The sequence below is a fragment of the Perognathus longimembris genome, chromosome 2 (genome assembly GCF_023159225.1).
Source record: "Perognathus longimembris pacificus isolate PPM17 chromosome 2, ASM2315922v1, whole genome shotgun sequence".
Classification (NCBI taxonomy): domain Eukaryota; kingdom Metazoa; phylum Chordata; class Mammalia; order Rodentia; family Heteromyidae; genus Perognathus; species Perognathus longimembris.
In genome coordinates, this window is record NC_063162.1 from 93,229,431 (window position 1) to 93,253,059 (window position 23,629).

General features: G+C 36.5%; 1 pseudogene; it reads left to right on the forward strand.

Moving 5' to 3' along the window:
* Positions 1–5,434: 5,434 nt before the first annotated feature.
* LOC125345119 lies at positions 5,435–7,081 on the forward strand (annotated as a pseudogene).
* Positions 7,082–23,629: the final 16,548 nt, after the last annotated feature.

The following is a 23,629-nucleotide window of genomic DNA, read 5'->3' on the forward strand; positions in this document are numbered from 1 at the left end:
TCTCACTAAAACTTCACTGCTGCATTTTCATACCTGTACATGGTGGATTTTAACCATATTCACCCTTCTTTATTCTCCTCCCCTGTCCCTTTCCTTTTCCACTATTAGGTACACTCAAATAGAACATTTTTGCCTTCTTTTCCCCTACTCATGACCCACTAGTCTTTAAACAATGAGATGTTTAGTTTCCATAGGTTTGAATATTTTCTGTACTTTTTGTGTGTGTTCTTTTATTCTACTATAATCTAACAAAGCATGGGGAGTTATTTCAATTTTATTATGTAATCTCTTTTAGAGAAATTATCAGGGCTGTTGAGAAGAATATGTATGCTGCAGCTGCTGCATGAAATCCTCTGCAGTCAAGTCCCTTTGTTCTACCCTGTCATCTACTTTTGACGTTTCCATGTTGATGTGTTTCATCTAGATCACTTATTTACTGGTGATAAAATAATATTGAATCATACTAAGTACTATGTTGTTGAGTTTTGTTTATAATTACAATAGTGTTTAATGAACTTTGATGCACAAACATTTTGTGTTCAAGAATTATTATGCCTTCTTGATGGATTTTTTTCCTTTATTAATATGAAGTGAGCTTCTCTGTGTCTTCTAATTATTTTTCTTTGAAGTCTACTATGTTAGCTATGAATATAGCTCCTCTTACCTGCTCAGGGATCTGTTTTTGCTAGTAAAATACATTTCTTTTAGGCAGTAGGTTGTTCAGGTCTTGCTTTTTAATCTAGCTCATCATATATATTTTGATTAGAGTCTTGAGAGTATTTACATTTAGTGTTAATTTTGAGAGATAAGGAGTAATTCCTTCCAGTTTCTTGGTTTTGTAATGTTGGGTTATTCCCTTGTGGAATTTGTTCTTTTTCTTTGGCCAGTCCTGGGGATTGAACTCAGGGCCTGGGCACTCCTGAGCTTTTCTGCTCAAGGCTAGCACTCTACCACTTGAGCAACAGCCACAGCTCTAGTTCCAGCTTTTGGATAATTAATTGGTGATAAACAGCTGGGCACCAGTGATGTATGCCCATAATTCTAACTACACAGGAAGCTGTGGTCTGAGAATCGAGGTTGGAGGCCAGCCCAGGCAGGAAAAGTCCAGTAAGAAAGACTCTTAACTCCAATTAACTGACAGAAAACTGGAAATGGTGCTGTGGCTTAAAGTGGTAGAGTGCTGGCTGAGTACAAAAGCTCAGGAACAGTGCCAAGACCCTGAGTTCAAACCCCATAACTGAAAAAAAAATTTTTTAAGTGTGTGTGTGTGGGGGGGGGGGGTAGGGAATTCACAGACTTTCCTGCCCAGGCTTTGAACTGTGATCCTTAGGTCTTCACCTATTGATTATCTAGGATTGTAGGCATGAGCCACCAGTGCCTGTTCCTTTGTTCAGTCTTACATTTTTCTTTTCTTTTTTGTAAAAGCTGCCTTTCACTGTCTCCTGGAGGACAGATTTAGTGGTTATCAGTTGCTTTAGTTTTTACCATGGAAGGTATTTATTTTTCATATTATGAATGATAGTTTTGCTGACTTGAATGATCTAGATTGGCAGTTGTTTTCTTTCAGCACTGGAAATGTATCATACCACACCCTCTCTGATTTAAGGTTTTTGCTAAAAGATCTTCCAGTGGGCTTGCTTTGGAACCTGAATTGACATTTCTCTATTGCAGCTTTCAGGATTCTTTCTTGTACTCACTACTTAATATTTTAACTGAAGTATGCTATAAAGAGTTGTCTTTAGATATTGTCTCTTTGGAGTCCTAAAGGTTTCCTGTTCCTGGATGGGCTTGTCTTAATATTTTGGAGGTTTTCTGCTATTACTTTATTCAACATGTTTCTTATGCTTTTAGCTCCCCCCTCCTTCCTTTGCTATTTATTGCCTATGATTCATAAGTTTGATATTTTAATGGAGTCCTGATGTTCTTGTATATTCCTTTTATATTTATTTTTCTTTCTTTGTTATTTTTTGAATTTTTCTGTTAATCTACTTTATCTTCAATCTACAATACTTTGTCTTTCATTTTATCTGTTTTGCTGGCTTTCAACTATATTTTTCATTTCTAGGACTTCAGTTTCATTTCTAAGCAAGATCTTTTTCTATTTATTGAGTTCCTTTTTCATGTCTCAAATTGATTTAACTTCACTTATCTATTTATCTATACTCTTCGAGTTCAATTACCTGTTTGTTTGCATTTATTTTAATTTCCTTTATGTTTTTACTTAATTCCTTTAAAATGAATTTAGTAGGGTGCATGTACTCTTTTTTACTTTATTGAAATATTTATATTTTTCATTCATCCTCTTGATCATTCTTACCCACATTCCTTTAAGTCAAATATTTGGAATTTCTTCCACTTTCATTCAGATCTTTTGTTGTATGACTGTTGACATTTGGAAGTGTCATATTGCTTTATTTTTCTTATTGCTTGTGTCCTACATTGGTAGTTGCTCATCTGAAGTCAATGTGTGAGAGTTTAGTTACCTAAACTTTTTTCCATTGGATTATTCTTTATGTTCTGGAAGGACGGGGTATTAACTGGGTTAATATGCCAGTTTTCATTGGCCAGAGTTAAATAACTCAGCAAAAACAAATTCACAGATTCAATACCATACAGATATTTACATAAAGTTAAATACCATTGGGAACATTATTTATAAAACCAATTGCGCTACATATTCATGGGACTAGCATTTCTGAAAAATAAAATTTGTGTAGGGGTTAAAAATTAGGTATGAAAAATAAGACAAAGACATGGAATAAGAAAGATGAAAGAGTCGTGTGTCAAGGCCTTTTGTATACAAGGCAGTAATATATATATATATATAAATATATTTCAATTTTTTTGGAGAAAGGTGGTATCGTTAGGGATTTTAAATGGACACAAGGTAAAGAATAAAGAAGGTAGAGTAAACCTCCAATAAAACAGTTAGTAAATGAGCAATCAAAAAGAGAAAAGGAAGAGTTCAAAAATGCAATATGAAAAAGAGAAAAAAGAGTAAAACTTTTCCATGTCAGTTTTTCTTCCTTATTGAGAATGATTGTCTTTTGGACTCTCTCTGTATGTGCTCTGGATCCTAACATGACCATGTGAAGTGTGGGTGGAGTGTTCTTTGGTCAGTTAAAACTCTGGATTAGGATACTTGTTGGGGGATGCAGGGTAGGTCCTGTGGAGTGGAAGAATTCCCTGGAGCTGGTCGGTTTGGCTGAAGTTCTGTGGTGTGGTTACAAGCATGTCAGGTAGCAGTGAGGACTGGTGGCAGGGTCTCTGAGCACAACCATTGAAGCAGAAATAGCTGATTCACTTTCCTTTCTTTTGCCACGTGTTGAATTGCTAGGAAAGCCAGTGGCTACTCTGGCTTTGCTGTAGTGAGATTTTTCACTTTTCTTAGTAGACCACTAGTTTAATGTTTCCTTTAGCCAATGAAAGGCAAATAGTCTCTGCTATCAGATGCTAATACGCCCAACTGCCATATTCCTGCATCTTACTTTTTTATTTTAATTGATTTATTTATTGTCAAAGTGATGTACAGATGGGTTACAGTTTCATATGTAAGGTGGTGAGTACATTTCTTATCAAACTTGTTATCTCTCCCCTCCTTTCTCTCCCCCCAGCCCCCTTCATCATCCCCTTCCCCACCCTGAGTTGTACAGTTGGATTACAGCATATATATTGCTGTTGCATTGGTTCACCTTTTACCTTTTGTCTCTCTGTTTTGATGTTCCCTTGCCTTCCCTACTTCTGATAAATGTGTATACAATACCCAGGGTACCAAAATCAGTTACAGTGACATCAGAGGTAAAACCATGGGGAAGAAAGACAAAAGACAATAGTGCATCTTTCTTTTGAACTGAGATATAGAACCAGATCCCAGAAGCTGTGTTCTACCTAAGACCTTCCAGAGGGGTTCCCCTGCCATTTTCATTGCCCATGGCAAAACTTAGATGTCCCTCCCCATGTGTTTTATCTCTGCTTAAAAGCACTTAACAATTCATACTATTCCTAATAGGCCTAGGCATTCCATCATGAGTAGGGGCAAGAACTAGAGGAATTTTCCCTTTTTCACTCATTGCAGAAGTCTGTCACTCGAAATGGAAAATGGTGTGGACATCCTACTTTAAACCCTCACTGACTTCCAAACATACATTGATTTTTCAGTGGTGGTGTTGTTATAGAAGGGCCTTAGATACATTCATAGTCACCTGGGGATGAACTCATGCTATGCTTGGGGAAGACTGCTGCTTTTGGGTTATGAGATCTGGACAAATTCTAATTAACATTGATTAACCCATCAACTTAATAGGACCCATCCAAGGATGGATGTCATGAAAAAATACCATCTGACTTCCTGTGACTGAGTCCTTTAGACCAGACTTCCATATACTTTTATTCTGGTATTCAGTTAGACCCTCTGTATTCCTGTGAGCTTCTGCATAACCACCTGCTAGATAAACAAGCATATAGGCAGAGACAACCCTACTAACTTGAAGTAGTTGCATGAAGATGAAACATTTGCTCCGCTTAAGACAGAATTCATTCTGCTGTTCTGTCAGGGGAAAATGTGGAACAGACCCTCTCCCCCTTTAAGGAGGCATGAGAGAGGCATAAGCTGCCAAGGGCCAGGTAGACGGAGGCAAGCTAAACTTATGAAATGTGAAAATGAGGGCAGGCCAATTTGCAAAATGTTCCTGGAAGTCAGGTGCTGGTGGCTCATACCTATAATCCTAGCTACTCAGAAGGCTGAGGTCTGATTGGAGGATCATGGTTCAAAGCCAGCCTGAGCAGGAAAGTTGATGAGACTCTTATGTCCAATAAACTACTCATAAAAAAAGCTGAGGAAGTGGATCTGTGGCTCAAAGTATAGAGCACTAGCCTTGAGCAAAAGAGCTCAGGGACAGAGCCCAGGCCCTGAGTTCAAGCCCCACAACCACCACTACCAATAAAAAAAATTCCTAGATCACAAGGGAGAGACAGCTAATCAGTAGTGCGTACAGTAGAGAGATAAAAGGAGTCTAATCAATGTTATAAAATCTATATTCAACCCTGTCTCAGGGTGCTGTACCAAGGTTTAGTTATCTACTGTTTCCTTTTTGTCATCCTAATAATATTTGCTTCACCAATATCATGTCTCATTAAAATTTTTTAGCAACCCTAGGGCTTAGGTTTCATAATTAATGTTTGCTTTATTTATTTCTGTATAGTCATTCAGAATACTTTACAAAATAATTTCATACCAGGACAGCCCTCAGGACTTTGGTGGCTTGACATGCTTGATATCATTCTTAGAATATTGCAATATCATGATTCAGTTTTAGTCTCTTTAATAGCAGTTTAACTCTCAGGTTCAAATTTCAGATTTCTAGGAAAGGATGGGGATACAACAAGCTTAGGTCCAGAAGACATTTCTGTATCAATCTCATGCTGACTTCTGGTCATGTTAAAGACTGCTGTGAGTGAAGAGTTCAGGATCTGCTGCCTTAAGGAGAGAGAGGCAGTGGGAAGTTGAACATTAGTATTAGTATGATGAAATTGGACATTAGAATTAATATGGTGTAATTTTCATGTCAGCTGATGACAAACTATAACTCTAAAGATAACACTTAGTCAAAATCAATAGTACTTTGTTAAGATTATTCTAACTGCTATAGCTGTTTACATAAAGTTAGCATAAAATATCTGTGATCTTAAAAAGAATAGAGAGACTTAATTAAAAGAATTCATTTGGGACTCTGGTTAAAATTATAGTTGTATGAATATAACACTGATTCATTAGATTAAAACAAGAAACTGTTATTTTTATGGCTTTTGGTGCTATTTAACCATGAACATATGTGCTCTCATATTCCTAAAATGAAAAAAGGGTTTTCAGATACTTTTTACTCCCCTTTAATTTGTCAAACTGATAGCATCAGTTGAAGTGACTAATTCCCAGTTTACAATGAATCCAGAGCCTTCTCTAGGCTGTGTAGACCTTTCTCTAAGACTCTTCAGACACAAAGACAGAACATAGAATATGGCTCCAGAAATTGGAATGTGAGAAATAACTACCCTGTAATTATAGCATTCACTAGATTTTTGATCTTTGGTACAACACTTAAAACTTTTGAGTGTTGTACCAACCGATAAAGACTCCGAGGAAAAGAAAAAAGAACCTGCGATTCCATCCCAGAACAGCCCTGAAGCAAGAGAGGAAAGTAGTTCCAGTGGCAACATAAGCAGCAGAAAGGATGAGGCAAATGCTCGAGATACTTAGGTTTCATCTTTTCCTCGGGCACCAAGCACTTCTGATTCTGTACAATTAAAGTGGAGCGAGATGCTTGCTGCAGCTCTTCGAACAGGAGATGAGTATGTTGCTATTGGAGCTGATGAAGAAGAACTAGGACCTCAGATCGAGGAAGCTATATATCAAGAAATAAGGAATACAGAAATGAAATACAAGAATAGAGTACAAAGTAGGATATCAAATCTGAAAGATGCAAAGAATCCAAACTTAAGGAAAAACGTACTGTGTGGCAGTATTTCTCCTGATTCATTTGCTAGAATGACAGCAGAGGAAATGGCTAGTGATGAGCTAAAAGAGATGAGGAAAAACTTGACCAGAGAAGCCATCAGAGAGCATCAGATGGCCAAGACAGGCGGAACTCAGACTGACTTATTCACATGTGCCAAATGTAAAAAGAAATGTAAAAAGAAGAACCTGTGTGTACTTACACACAGGTGCAAACTCGTAGTGCAGATGAACCAATGACAACATTTGTTGTCTGTAACGAATGTGGAAATGGATGGAAGTTCTGTTGAGTTGGATGGACTGGCAAAATATCTGGACCATTAAGAAAATGGATTTTGTAATTAGCTTTAAAACTAAACCAAGTAACTAGTTTTCCTGCAAGTTGGATTTTTAAAGCAGCATATTTCCTACATCCCTTGGGTTAGTCTTTGTTTGTGACCTAACTTCCCTTCCTCAAATGCCTTCTGTAATTTCAGATTAGTAGGGAGGTCCCAATACTGGTATGTTGGTTTCAAACTTCTTTTTTCATTTTTGTAAGTAGATTGATATTAAACTTCTATCAACTAAAATTTTGGCAATTATATTATTTTTTTCTTCCTAAAGTAAATGTTAACTTTTCAGTCTAAAACATGCACACATGTACAGTAGAAATTCTGTTATTGTTACTTAAATAGAAAAAACATTGTTTTTCATAACTGGTATATACCTAAGAGGAGAAAAGGTAATATAATATTAGATTTACCAAATATGGTATGTATTCAAATAGTACTTGACCAGCTTATCAAAACTGTATATATTTGAACCAGTATATGATTTTTGAACTTAATATTCACAATCCTTGAATATTATTTTGCATCTGTAACTAACCATGATCATCATTTCTTATATCTCTCATACATGTTTATTAACTATTCTTTATAGATTTTATTCTCAGAACGACTTTGTTGAAATCATTTGTTTTTATTGTTTATTTACCTGTCTGGCTTTGCAATATATTTAGTTTTGTAGAAGGATTAATGTTTGGTAGGCTTTTCCATGAATTTCCTCACAGGCAAAAACTTCTGATGGATTTTTTTTTCTCCTCATAGGAAGAATACTGGGAAGAAACTGTTACATTTTAGTATAATGTAGCTTTTGTAAACAGTTCTTGACTTGATTTTGACTTGGAAATCTATACTGACCAAAAATTAAACATAAGGATCATATAAGTCATTAAAGCTGTAGTCTCCTAGTGGAGATTGATAGAAGGTAGTTTTACATGCTGACTTTCCTGTCATATGATGAATGAGATTGTTGAATGAACAGAAAACATGGGCTATAGAAAGTAGTTTTACAGTATAGATCTTACAATGAAGTTTTGCTTTTAAGTTTGTACCATTTGTTCTCAGGAATAAGAAATGATGGTTTTACATGCTTCCTTGGGATAGTTGCTCTCTTAAAGGCAAAGTCTCCATTTATCACGCTGAGACTTCCTCTCAGACAACTGTGGAGAGACCCTTGTACCCACATACTATCTTCCTCTGTTTCTACTGCACATCATTTTAACAGATACAGAAAACAACACTGAAATGTCCATGTTGTTGATTGGGTCCATGGTACCACACATCTACTTTGTTAGTGTTGTTCAATCATTTTAAAATACTTTTTTTTTTTTTTTGGCCATTCCTGGGCCTTGGACTCAGGGCCTGAGCACTGTCCCTGGCTTCTTCCTGCTCAAGACTAGCACTCTGCCACTTGAGCCACAGCGCCGCTTCTGGCCGTTTTCTGTATATGTGGTGCTGGGGAATCGAACCTAGGGCCTCGTGTATCCGAGGCAGGCACTCTTGCCACTAGGCTATATCCCCAGCCCTAAAATACATTTTTGAAAGAATGAGTACAATAATAAAGTTAAAACAATCCCATTTTTAAATTAAGTAATCCGTTTAAAATTTGTAACTCAATAAAGCTTTTTGTTGTTGTTATGCAAAAAGATACCTATTTTAAAAGATACCTATTTTAAAAAGATACCTAAAAGATACCAAGTTGTGTCCAAATTTTCCTTCTTTTAAAAAGATACCTGTATTGTACCTATTTTAAAAAGACACCTAGTGACTAGGAACCCACCCTCATTCATTAGAGCCTTCTCTTAACTGAATTACAGTTAACAAAGACACGGCTTTCACTTTAGGTGACAGCCAAATGTTAAGGAGCTTAGGACTTTACATATTGGGGGGGGGGTATTTACTCTTTAGCATTATGATTATTTATAGTATACTTATTAACAAGGGATTCATATGACAGTTTTAATAATGGTTCAGGAAAATTATGTTTTGTATAATTCTATTTTCCTTACTGAGTATTTAGTCAGGGAAGGTGGCAGTGGGCTAATTCATGGCTTATGTACCAACTCAGAAAGTAATAACCTAATTGAGTTCAGTTAACAGAGTAGAAGTAAAACATGTTTTCCGTTCCAAAGATCAAGAACCTATCTTGAGCCCTTTGCCATTTTGAATTTCCAAAAGCACAACTCCACTGATTTTGCAAAGATTATGTGGAGTGATTATCAATGCCTTTTTTGTGACTAAATGTTGCAAGGCCCATTCTGCAGCTATTTCATAGTATGATACTTTGAACTATGACATACAAAAACAAGTATCAATGCCAGTGGCCATCTCCTTCCACACAGGAATTTAGTATTGTGGATGATGGACTAAATCTGTGACCAAACCAATTCCAGCTGAAGCATTCCTTTGTGGGGTCACAGAAGCCCCTTGCTTCTTGTCCTTCCTCTCAGACAATGCACCAACTGTGCTCTAGGAGCTTAGCCCAGTGGCAGCAAAGCCTGTGACATCTGCCTTCCAGTTCTGCCATGTGTTCCTTCTTTTTCTTTCCTTCTACCTACACACCAAAATAAATAAATAAATAAATAAATAAATAAATAAATAAATAAATAAATAAATAAATGTGGCCACAAAGACATCTTGTGAAGGGAAAATGCATAACCATTGCAAATAGAAATAAATCAGTTATCAATGTACCAGTCAATCAGGAAGCCAAGGGATAATAATATGTCCTTGATGAAATCTTATGCTCACAAAAAGCTAAGTGTTATGTTTTTATTTTCTTGATTTCTTAGGGCATATGGTAGTACTACCTGTATATCATGAAAATGAAAATTGTTTAAAAGCTAAAAGGCACAACTTTTGAATCTGAAGTCTCCCAAAAAAGATATAATGAATGTATCCAAGCTTATTATCTAGAGCTCAATAGAAATTGTTGGTACAATTTTGTATCATTTATAGTAGATACGATACTAATAGTGCTAGGTTAGCAAGAACTTTAATTGTGACAGATGTTTGTAGTATTTAGAACAGCTTCTAATATGTTAAGGAAACATGTGCATTGTAGCTGGATTCCAGTGGCTCACAACTATAATCTTAACTACTCAAGAGCCTGAGAGCTGGAGAATTATAGTTCAAAACTTATGGTTTAGTCTAGGTAGAAAAGCTCACTAGACTCCATGTCCAAAAACATAACCAGGAAAAAGTAAGGCTAGAAGTGTGCCTCAAGTGGCAGGGTACCAGCCTAGCAAGTGAGAGTCTCTGAGCTTAAACCCAGTACCTACACCCCCCACCAAAAAAAAAAAAACAAAAACCCATAGTGAATATTTGTGTTCCGGATTAGGAATTAATGGTGTAAATTGATAACTTAATTCTATAATTTTATGTAATTTTTTAAACTAAGAGAGACTTTAACAGAAACAACTGGCTTATGGTACATGAATACTTAGTTTCAGCCATATTTTTACTACCACAAGAAGAATGAAAAATATGAATTATGTATTCCTTCAAGTATCTGAGCTAAAATAATAAGAATGTGTGCTTGACAAAATGATTAAGCACATTTCAAGTTTTTGACACAAATTCTAGCTGATCGTCCCATTCCAAATGGATTTCATGCTTCTATTTGTAGAGTTTGCTTTCTGTTATTTATTTACTTAAAAACCATCTCTATTGTAGAAGTACCACAAATGCTATAGTTCTTCAAAGCATGCAAATATCTCCTTTTATTCATTTTTTCAATACTATACACATGACAACACTAAAAGAATGAATGCTGTTTATTCCACATATAAGGGGCTTGGCTTAGGGTATTTTTTAACAAGTATCTTGTTGCTATTAATTTGTCATCTCTGCTTAAAACCAGTTCTTTCATCCTCATGACCTTGATTTTCCTGTTTAAAAGCAATCTTTATTACCCAAATATGTCTAAAAATAGTATTTCCTCTGATAATGTTTTTGAACCCATTTAGATAAAATGTTTCTGGATAATGTCAACTGTAAGAAAGTATAAGATGTGTCAAGGGGATGTCCTTGTGGTTCATTCCATAGTGCAAAATTATTCAGCCCTAGTCTTAGAAGCTAAGAAGCAAAGTAAGAAAGAGGTCACTTTTCTAATTGCTCAGTCATCCTATGAATTATTTCCTGCCCTTGATGCTTTGTTCAAAGACCACAAGCAATTCCATAAATTTTGGATATTAGCAAATTTCTGGGAACATATCCAGCAGGCATATCCAATGTATGCCTGGAGGTAGAAAGACCTTTATTGAATGTAGTTGAGGAAACACAGCTATAGGAGAGTCTGCTATTAAGGCTAAAGGCACACAGAAAGTTCCAGTACAGCCAACCATGTCAGTGTACAATAGGCAGGCCACATTGTTTTTAAATCTGTGGGTTCTAAAGAGACAAACAGAAAAAACAGATGCACTTCATTTACTATAAATGTTAAGTCCTGAGGAGAGACAAATGTATTATTGTGTTTAAGGGGTTAGGACTTCTACAAAGGGGTTACTAACGGTCATTCATCAGAAATGCCAACTCTTACATGTGCCTATTTCTATGAGAATTCTGGTCTGGGCTTACTAGACAATGTTCTTCCACCTGTCTGAAGGAAGAATTTATTTGAGTTCCTTTCTACATAAAAATATACATAAAGAAAATTTTACTAATAACTTCACAGTATTTATAATTGACAAATATTGTTTGCTTTAAGTTAAATAACATTTTAAGGTCCTAGGTTCAGTCACAGACTCTAGCTGACAACTTGTTTCAGTGTTGTAAATCTCAACACCCAGACTACCCTTAGAAAAAAATCCAAAATATCTTTGTATTTTATAGAACACAATGTTAACTTGTCTTTCTCTACTTCTGTTCGACTTTTTCATCCACTTTTCTTCTCTCCCCCTTCTCTCTCTCTTTCTTTTGGGGTAGTGCTCCACTTTGGTCTTCTATTTTTATTTTTATTTTTTTGCCAGTCCTTGGCCTTGAACTCAGGACCTGAGCACTGTCCCTGTCTTCTTTTTGCTCAAGGCTAGCACTCTACCACTTGAGCCACAGCTCCATTTCTGGCTGTTTTCTATGTATGTGGTGCTGGAGAATCGAACCCAGGGCTTCATGTATGGGAGGCAAGCACTCTTTCCACTAGGCCATATTCCCAGCCCACTTTGGCTTTTTGCTGGCTAGTTGAGGTAAAAGTCTCACAGACCTTCCAGCCCAGGCTGGTTTCAAATTGTGATCCTCAGATCTCAGCCTCCTGACTAGCTAGGAACACAGGTATGAGCCACTGACACCAGGCAGAACACAAAATTACTTGAGGAAGAAACTGTATATAAGAATAAAAATATTTACTTCAAGCTATTGAGTTGAGAACCAAGTAAACACGGTATTAGTGATTATTTAATCTATTTCTTCTGCCTGCATACATATTGGATGAGCTAATACTGTCTAGTTTCTAATAAAAATAGCCATTGTTTTTCTTCCCTATGGTTTAGCCCCTGTTGGTACTGCATTTGATTTTGGTACCCTGGGCATTGTATATACCTTTATCTGAACTAGGGAAGGGGAACATCAAAATGGCAAGACAAAGGGTGAAGGGCGAACCAGTGGTACAGCAATACTTACAACACAATATGTTGTAAACCAACTTTACAACTTGGGGGTGGGTGGGTTGGGAGGAGGGAACATGGGAGAAAAACGAGGGAGGAGGTAACAAGTTTGATAAGAAATGTACTCACTGCCTTACCTATGTAACTGTAAATCCTCTGTACATCACCTTGACAATAAAATTAAATTAAAAAAAAGATTCATTTGAATTTCCATTGAAATTCACCATAGACCCCTCTGCTGCTGTGGCCTCACAATGCCATTTCTGCATTTATTTTAGCCCATGGAATAAACTGTGCTGAGAAACCAGAGTCAGACTCAGAATGCCCCAAATCCTTCCTGCTTTGGAGTTTTCCATATCCAGATCAAAGCATTTCATGGCCCTCCACAGCTGTTTAGTGTGTTTTCTCCTTATGTGCCCAACTTCCTTTTAAGGACTCTCCTTGGCTAGTTTCTCTGATGAGGTTGTCTTCTTGCCAGGAGAGTGGCATGAATGCAAAAGTTTCAAGGGGGATGCATATCCTCTTTTTAGAGAATCCGATGTTTCAGGTAATGGCTAACTTTACTTTTTGAGGAAAAACTACGTCTTTGTATCGGGGGTAAAGTAATTGGGTTTCAGAGCATACAACCTGTGAAAATAGGAAAAAGACATAACTGACTTCAATACGGATGTAATTTAGAAAGAAAGACTTGAAAGTGCAATACGATTAATTATTGCAACAAAAGAAATGACACATCCTCAAATATAAGATTAAATAAGTACTTATCTTAGACTTGTATGGGTAGAACTGATTTGAAAGCTTGAACTTTTTATGTGGCATCTTGAAAGAAAAAGGTGCATTCCTTTGAATAGTCATGATTGCTTTCTTTTACTGAAAGGAGAAACTAGAGCCAGCATTGTGGCACTCACTTGTAACCCCACTGTTTAGGGAGAGTAAAACATGAGATTCTTGAGTTTGAAGCCAGCCTGGGCTAAATAGATTTTATCACAACAATAAAGGAAAAACAACATACATATCTATAGACTTGAAAAAAGAACCCAAATGCCCAAGGGCCATAATATTTTCAGAAAAAGTTAATATTCATAAGATGAAATTATGACTATTGAATATTATGAATTATGAAAGTAGTGAGAGCCAACATATCACTTTCTTTATACTCAACTCCTAAGAAAGGCAGGCTTGGAACTGTGCAATAAGATAACTATTATTTAAAAAGAAGTGGGGAGAGCAAGCACCTATAGTTGAGCCTTGATTGAGCCTTTATAGCTTCAAATCATGTATCTTATATTCATCATACTAAGTCACAAGGCAAAACTTTAAATTTTTGAAAGCTGTTTTCTATGTCATCAAATCATAGCATCAGCAGTCCTTAAATTACAATGTTTTAACTTACAGTTTTCTGACTTTAGGATGGCAAAGTTATTCACCTTCAGTAGCTACTGTGTATGTTTGGATCTCGTGCCAGGCTCACAATGAACTGTGAGATGCTGGGCGGAAGCAGTGAGCCACCTCTCCCTCCACCAGCCATAGAACCAAAAGGATGAGCAACATACACTGATGGGCTGTGGTTTGAGATAAATTAAGTAAACATATTTCTAATGGGTTTATCAGACTGTAACCTATTGTAAGTCAGGGTATATTTGTATTTTTCTGCTAAACAATGGAGTTTAATGGACTTTACCTTAAGTAATTTTATGGCTATTATTTTTTTTTTTGCTATAATTTTTCCTAAACAAATTCAGTACAGTTCAGATTCAGGAGTTCAATGGATAATGAATGAACTGGAAAGTTGATTGGAGTGTAATTTTCTTTCCGCATAATTTTCTTTTGCAATGTTGGAGTCTAAACGCAGGGCCTTGTGCACGCTTGACAAGCACCCTGCCACTGAGCTGTACTCTATGAAATGTGTTCCTATTTTATGGATATGGGAAGTAGCTTTTCTCAATTTTCACCTCTATATTTTGACGGACAACTTTACCAAAGGAAAAGGAAGGAAAGAGGTGATTGATTGGAGGAAGGACAATAAGGGAAATTGACACAGTATAAGAAGAAAAGGGAGAAGACCATCCCACCCTCGATCCCAACTTTGTATACAGTTCATCTAGGAAAGAAATTCAGCCTGAGATTTGTTTGTCATCCTGTTCTGACTAGCAAGGAAAAACAGTTATGCACTCCTGGGACTACTTTTATGACTTTAAATGCTCTCAAAGAGCGACATTTGTTTGCTTCCATGGGCTCACAAGTTTATAAATAGCAAGAAACACAATTCTATACAAATAAAATCTTTGACTCACAAAGGGTTATCTCAGCAGCAGGTGATAAAGATGTAGTATAGGGAATGTCTGTTGATCTTAAAGAGTAACCAAAATGTTTTCAGCATTTAGTGAGATACATTAGAAAACATATCTTAATTCACCATATGGTATATTTTACTGGGATTGGAGATCCATGTTTGGCTTAGGGCCTCACAAGTTTATCCATATATATGTACATATATGCACATATTCATATATACACATATATGTGTGTTTGTGCATATGCATGTGTACACACACCAGTTCAAGCTCTTTGATTGTTCAGAAAAATGAGGCTTAGGTTAATACCAAATCACATTTAGTTTTACTGAGGGAAACATTGTTACAAATGAATAAATGATATTTTATGATATAAAATGTTAGATGTCTTTAGCCCTTTGTTAAAACTTTTTTGTAGTCACAGCTTAGTGATAGTAAGGTAAAACTGTGTTGAAATAAACATGTGAGATTCATACCAGTTCACAAAGGAAAGCAAACCATTTGGGAAATAGACAACATCATTAGACCTGAACGTTTATCAAAAGTAATTGAATAGGGGCTGGGGATATAGCCTAGTGGCAAGAGTGCCTGCCTCGGATACACAAGGCCCTAGGTTCGATTCCCCAGCACCACATATACAGAAAACGGCCAGAAGCGGCGCTGTGGCTCAAGTGGCAGAGTGCTAGCCTTGAGCGGGAAGAAGCCAGGGACAGTGCTCAGGCCCTGAGTCCAAGGCCCAGGACTGGCCAAAAAAAAAAAAAAAAAAAAAAAGTAATTGAATAGCAGTGTATTTTATTAAATTGTGCATCTATAAAATAATATTCTTTTATGAAATCTAGCATCTACATGAAGCTGATGATTTCAAGGTAGTGGCAAGTTCAAACTTAGTAGTCAGGTTTTATAAACTTGGCTTTCTTTTAGTCAGAACTCTCTAAAGCCTGTGACTTCCTGTGTATCAATCCCCTTTCTCTGCCAAACAAAGGAAGTAGTGGCCACAAAAACCGGCTGTAGTTCAGTTATTCTGTGACACCTTGTATTTAATGTTTGTATTCATTAAATATTCTCCCTACTCCAAATGATTCTTTTGACAGTGTGAACAGAAATTTTCAGTTCTTTCTGAACCTACACATTGCCTTGTGGCTGATACAATGCCAAGAGGAAGCCTTTCCCTTTGCTGGGGACCCAGAATGGGCTCTGGCTGCTGCAGAGTGGATAGGCTTTGTGTGGCTTACAGAAAGTACAAATTCTGTTTTGGTATAATTTGTCACTTAGGCCCTTCATATCAATTATTTAATCCATGTTTGTTTTTTTACATTTTATCTTTCTGTAGATAGCTATGTAGCATCGATCTAGCTATATATAGAGATCATTACCCTCAAATTTATGAATCACTTTTATGAAGTAAAATAACTGACCTCTATCATGAAGTGAAATAACTGACCTCTATCAAATCATTAATGTTCATCCAGACTTTTTTTAGGCTGAAAGTACTGAGAATTTGACCAATACTCACAGAATTATTCTGCCTCTGATTAGCTTAAGAACTTATGGTGGATTCTTTTTTGTAGCTTCTTCAACAACTGTAATTAATCACAGAATTTTGGCATTCATCTTTCCACCACAACTGTGAATATTCCTTCAGTGAATGATGATTATGTCTTTGGTTAAATCTCTGAGCCCCGAGGCTATTAAAATTTCATAGTTAAGTTTCTCTCCAATCTTCAAAGACTTTCTTTTTGGCTAAAAACAACAGGACTGAACAAGATCTATTTTCTGAGTCTGTGAGTTAATCTTTATTTAGCTGGCTGGTGATTATAGCACTTAAACCTGTTTGTTAGAGCATATAACTTTTGGAGACAGCCTACTGAAATCTGGGCCTAAAAGGGACAGGGACAGAGCACTGCTGTGATTGATACAGACAGCTAGTCATCCTTATGTATTGTTGGAACAAGGATGCTGAGAGCAGCTGCTTAGAAAATGAATGGACCAGGAAAATGTGGTACATATACAAAATGGAATTTTATGCCTCTATCAGAAAGAATGACATTGCCCCATTCATAAGGAAATGGAAGGACTTGGAAAAAAATTATACTAAGTGAAGTGAGCCAGACCCAAAGAAACATGGACTCTATGGTCTCCCTAATAGGGAATAATTAACACAGGTTTAGGCTACTCAAATCAGAGGATCACAAGAGCCCAATAGCTATGCCCTTGTGAACATATAAGATGATGCTAAGTGAAATGAACTCCATGTTATGGAAACAACTGTTATATCACTGTTGTAATTACTTTCAACATGCCATGTGAAACTGTAGCATCTATTATTGATGATCCTCTTGTATCCCTTCCTGTGGTTGTACCTGCACTATCTCTGTATCTTATCTGAGTACATTGGAAAGTATATATGCTGGTATTAGAACTAGGAAAGTGAAAGGGAATACCAAAATTGAGAGACACAGGGTAAAAAGACAAATGACTACAAAAGCAATACTTGCAAAACTGTTTGGTGTAAGTGAACTGAACAAATCATGGGGGGAGAGGGAAAAGGAGAGGGGGGAATGAGGGAGGAGATAACAAACACTACAAGAAATGTATCCAATGCCTAACGTATGAAAATGTATCATCTCGTACATCAGTTTGACAATAAAAATTTAAAAAAAAAATGAGGGAAAAGAGCAGAAAGGTAGGAAAATAGGATTACTAGTCTATTTTATTTTTCTGGATTCTGTTCTGGAATATGAAGGACCAAAGGGATTGTTACTTCTCATGTCAGTGACTAGAGTCTACTTTCTAACGCATGACACAATTCATCAACATGGAAGATTCTAAGTTTTATTCCTAGATTTAAAACTTTTTGTCAACTGGACCTTCTTCCTGACAAGAAATCCATCCAAAACCTTTCCCACTTGCTCTTAATTTTTACGTGGCCTCAAATCACAGTTTTTTTCCTCTATGGCCCCTTTTCCTGTTTTCCAACTAACTAAATTACTTTTATCTCTAGTCTAGGTCCTGCCATTTTTATGTCTTTACTGTCTGTTACCATGCTTCCATATAGTTAGTTTTAAACAACCTCTACAAGATCTTTATTACCTAGCATATAGACTCATGAATGTAGGGAAAGGGAAATTGGTTAAGCAATTTAGAATGGGAAAGTTTAGTAGAAATAATCCTATTTGTATATAACTAGTGATGGCTGAAAAATGGGTGTACAGTGTATTCTGCATTACAGTGCCTACAGCAAAAATGACAGGATATGGACTTCATGTCCTTGAAGAAAATACATGCTTCAGGAAATAGGAAGAAAATCAGAATTAAACTTGAATTAAATCAGACATAGAAAGCATGTAAGATTGAAAGCAGTATAAATCCTCCATAAGACTTGGTGTCCATTGTATTTTCAATCTTACTAATTTGAACAACTGCCTCAACTCCAGGTAGATAAGACTTTTGAGTGGATAAATAATCCAGTGTTTACCTGACCACGTGGATTATTCTTACTTATAACTATTGTTATACTAGTACATCCTGGGCCTACAGTGATAGTTCGAAAAATCTCTCTTCCTCTGTTGATGTTTTATATTGGTTAATGGAGTTAATTCTTAAAACTGTCTTAAAAGTGAGTTGTTATTCCTACTTTACAGAAGGTAAAGCTAAGGGATAGCTACCCAAAAAGGTTGCGTACTGGTAAATACTAAAGCTGTGACTTCAATTCAGGCAAATTGGGTTCTATTGATCAGGAATGTTAAGGACTGGATTGTATGTACTGACAGACCAAAGTCCACTATTGAAAATCATGATGTCCTGCCAAGAGATTGCTAGCTTTTAACACCAATTCCATGAAGGCCCAGGGTAATGGGATTTATCATTACATCATTTATCCTGAAAATTACAACAGATATTAAAATTATTACTTGTGTACCTTAAACTGACCTTTTTAAATAAAGTGACATAGGCAATTGGGCTCACCTTTCCAAGAACTAGGTAGAGAACAGTAATGCTGCTTTTTCTAGTTAAGGTTCTGCCTCCTCCACTTAAACATTTACGTGAAGGTACTAGATATGGGGCAGTATCAGAGGCATTGAGGACCTGAAACAAGGAGGGAATTAAAAGTATAAAGAAGGGCAAATAAATTCCATCAAGTCTGAGGCACCATTGTAATTTTATATCCCTTTTCTAATAAACTGGACATCAGTTTTAAGACTGGACTGTGCATATTAGAATCAAGCATTAAATGTCATGATTGACCTAAGTGCATTTATAATGGTGATTAAAATTTGGGGATGAGAATGGTAAGAGGAGAATAGAACAATTTTCCTAGACAACTGAACTTTAAACTAAATTTGGAAAGTTCAAGGGGTGGTTGTATGGAGAAGAGAATAATATTCCGTATACTAAGAAGAGGCATCAAGGCAGTGAAGATGTAAGCCCTCTCATGTGTAGGTAAGACTAGGGGTACTATGTTAAGGAGTTGTGTTGATACATCATAGAAAATAGGAGCCACTGAAGAAATTCAAGCAGGAGTCTTAGTTTATCTGATCTTTACTTTTCTCCTTCCAGGTGTACCTCTATGAGTGACTTCATAAATATCTTAAATCCAGCCACTACTATCTTGAACTGAATATTAAAAGACTCATGGTAACCTTCATCTGAGTCTTATAATAGCTCTATTCTTTACCTTTTAAAGGGCCTATGTGGAATGCCACTTCTGACTACAGAGTTTTGTACTCTTAATGTGCATCAGCTCTACACCTGTCATTATTTGAACCTTTATTCACCTTTTCTTGAGTTATGTTGTATTATTTGGTATGCTTCCTCTATGAGATCATACTCTGAGTAGGAATGAGATCTTCATGTCGTATCAGTTCTATATTTATGTATACTTAATTGTGTACTTATACAGAAAAATCCTGACATATCCCTTATTTTGCCTCTGAAGAGAAATAGGATAACTTGCCTTTTCTTCCTGTCTTTCCTTTTAGTGTAGCAGAGATGATCTTGGAGGATGGCTTCAATGATCTCTACCTCAAAATTAATTCCCCTATACATTGTACAAGACTTGGTTTGCACAGTTAAAGTGCATAACATTTCCTTTTGTATATTCTTTGAGATTAGGTTGTATATAAATGCTATATTCTTTGAGATTAGGTTGTATATAAATGCTACTAGTAATACTGGGCTCTCTTTCTTGGTTCCCTCTGGAGGTAGAAATGCAAGGAATAGAAAAAGCCAGGAAGAAAACGAGTCCTCATGTGACTCACACTGTTTTGGATCCTTAACCCAGGCAACTTTGAGTTAATTATAATTTTTTTAAATTTGTGGGTAAATAAATAGATCACTCTGAAGAATTCTTGTAATTAAAAGATGCAATGTTGCTTTACTTATTTTGAAGGCAAATCTGTCATAGATTTAATTCAGCATTAAATGTACAAGGATCTCTCTCTAATCTCCTAAAATTAAGACCCCAATCAAGGAAGAAGAGGGGAGAAAAACAGCTAGTTTTCCTTCTAACAAATCATTCCACTCCTCTTCAATATTAGTAATTCCAAACCAGAGCAATAAATTGAGTCACTACCCCAAAACTTGTAGAGCTGACCAATAACTTTGGCAAAGTAGCAGGATAAAAACCCCACAAAAATCAATAGCTTTCTGTATAGCAACAATCCGTGAAGTGAGAGAAATCAGGAAAACAGTTCCATTTGCAATAGTATCAAAAAAATAGGAATGAACCTAAACAAAGATGTGGAGGTCCTCTATAGTGAAAACGATAAAACTTGGTGGAAAGATCTCCTGTGTTCATGGCCCAGCAGAATTAATTTTGTAAAAAATCTCAATGTCACCACTGATATATAGAAATTCATATGAAACCACCAAAGCAAATATGGACAAAAAGCAATGCCATGACAAATTGTGCTGCGATGAACATTGTTGTGCTGATAGCTTTAGTGTGTTCTTGTTGTCTTTGGGGTAGATGCTCAAAAGTGGGGCTATTGGGACATAGGGAAGCACTATGTTTAGCCTTCTGAGGAATCTCCATACTGCTTGCCAGAGTGGCTGAACCAGTTTTCATTCCCACCAACAATGAAGTAGGGTTTCCTTTTGGCCATGTCCCCTCCAACATTTATTACTGTTAGTTTTCTTGATAAAGGACATTTTTACTGGGGTGAAGTGGAATCTCAATGTTGTTTTGATTTGCATTTCTGTTATGGCCAGTGATGTAGAGCACTTTTTCATATGTCTCTTGGCCATTCTCATTTCCTCATCAGAGAAGTCTCTCTTTAAGTCTTTAGCTCACTTGATGAGGGGGCTGTTGGTTCTTTGCGGTTTTGTTTTGGAGGAATTTAAGTTTTTTAGTTCTGCATATATTTTAGATACGAGGCCTTTGTCCATTGTATGGCTGGTAAAGATCTTTTCCCAATCTGTGGGCTTTCTGTTTATCTTGTGAGCCATGTCCTTTGCCCTAAAGAAGCTCTGCAGTTTGATGCAGTCCCATTTGTCCATCCTTTCTTTGATTTGTAGCAATTCTGTGTCTTTGTTAAGGAAGTTCCATCCTGTGCCAAGGAGCCCAAGTGTTTCTTTTCCTTGAACCAGTTTTGCCAGCACCATTTGTTAAAGAGGCTGTCTTTCTTCCATCCTATTTTTTTTTAGCTCCTTTATCAAAGATTAAGTAAGCATAGTTCTGTGGGTTCATTTATGGGTCTTCAATTCTGTTCCATTGGTCTTCAGGCTTGTTTTGGTGCCAATACCAAATTGCTTTTTATTACTATAGTTTTATAATACAGCTTGACGTTGGGTATTGTAATTCCTCCAAAACTGTTCCAACCCAGATGCCCCTCAGTAGACGAATGGATCAGGATAATGTGGTACATATACACAATGGAATTTTATGCCTCTATCAGAAAGAATGACATTGCCCCATTCATAAGGAAATGGAAAGACTTAATATAATTTTTTCCAAGTGAAATGATCCAGACCCAAAGAAACATGGACTCTATGGTCTCCCTCATAAAGAATAATTAGCACAGGTTTAAGATAGTCACAGCAGAGGATCACAAGAGTCCAATAGCTATATCCTTTATGAACACAAAGGATGCTGCTAAGTGAAATGAACTCCATGTTATGGAAACGATTGTTATATCACTGTTGTAATTACTTTCAATATGCCATGTGAAACCGTAGCTTCTATTGTTGATGATCCTCTTGTATCCCCTTTCTGTGGTTATACCTGCACTATCACTGTATCTTATCTGAGTACATTGGAAACTGTATATGCTGGTATTAGAACTAGGAAAGTGAAAGGGAATATCAAAATCGAGAGACAAAGGATAAAAAGACAAACGACTACAAAAGCAATACTTGCAAAACCATTTGGTGTAAACCAATTGAACAACTCATGAGGGGAGAGGAAATAGTACAAGAAATGTACCCAAGGCCTAACATATGAATCTGTAACCTCTCTGTACAACACTTTGACAATAAATAAGAAAAAAAATGGAAAAAAGCAATGCTAGCAGTATCACAATTCTAGACTTCAAACTACTATAGAGCTATAATAATAAAAATAGCTTGGTACTAGCCTAAAAATAGTCCTGAAGATCAGCGGAATAGACTGCAAGATCCAGCAAATAAACCCATATAATATCTCATAATGTGTCTATTGGAAAAAAGACAGCCTCTGCAACAGTGGTGTTGGAAAAACTAGGTATCTGCATATACACGACTGACACTGGATTCCTGATTGTCAGCTTGTACTAATATCAACTTAAAATGGATCAAAGACCTTAACATCAGACCTGAAACCTTGAAACTACTACAAGGAGGAGGAGAAACATTATAACTTCCTGCACTATTCACAATAGCCAAGTTACAAAAACAGCCCAGATACCCTACAATGGGCAAGTTGATCAAGACAATAAAGTACATAGATACATTGGAATTTTCTCATCGATTAGAAAGAATAATGTATCATTTCAGGGAAATGGGCTTAGAAAAAATATGTTAAGTCAGGCTCAGATAAACATGTGGAAGCCTGATCAAAAATCAAACAGATAAAAGGATGTTACACTTAGAGGAGGTGTCTCTTCTGAACAAATAACTGTTTTAGAGGATGTGTCTCTTCTGAACAAATAACTGTTTTATCAAAAATAAATCCCAGGAAGTGGAAACATTTTGGGGGGAGCACACTGAGGAAAGACATGAATGGAGAGAGGAAGGGTGAGCAAATGAAGTCATTATAGTCTATGTACATTGTGTAAAAATGGAACCATGTAACATGAGGGTAGGTATGGGTAGGGTCGACATTGATCAAGATACATTATACTCATAACCTTACTTATAGAGTTATAACCTCTTCATAAAACGACCTAAGAAAAGAAACCTAGTTGTATTTTCTCAGTATTTGGAAGCCAATTGAAATTCACTTGATCTGCTTGAAATCATAATTTCCAAACGAGAAAAGGGATATATTTATGCCTTACAATGTTGAGAGTTAGATGGTGGCTTGTAGTTTTTTTGTTTTGTTTTTGTCAGTACTGGGGCTTGAACTCAGGGCCTGAGCACTGTCCCTGGCTTCTTTTTGCTCAACGCTAGCACTCTACCACTTGAGTCACAGCACCCCTTCTGGCTTTTTCTATATATGTGGTGCTGAGGAATCAAACCCAGGGCTTCATGTGTAAGAGGCAACCACTCTACCACTAGGCCATATTCCCAGCCCCTAGTAGCTTGTAGTTTTATGCACACAACATATCAGGTGCTTTTAAAAAAAAATCCAACCCCTCCTGTTTCCTCAGGTGAGGATAGCATATGGCCATTTGAAAATGCAGAGATTCTTTTCTGAGGAGAATTTTGGCCTTCTGAAAACTTCAACACAAGATACATAAGTGGCAATCACAAATGTTCTGGCTCATT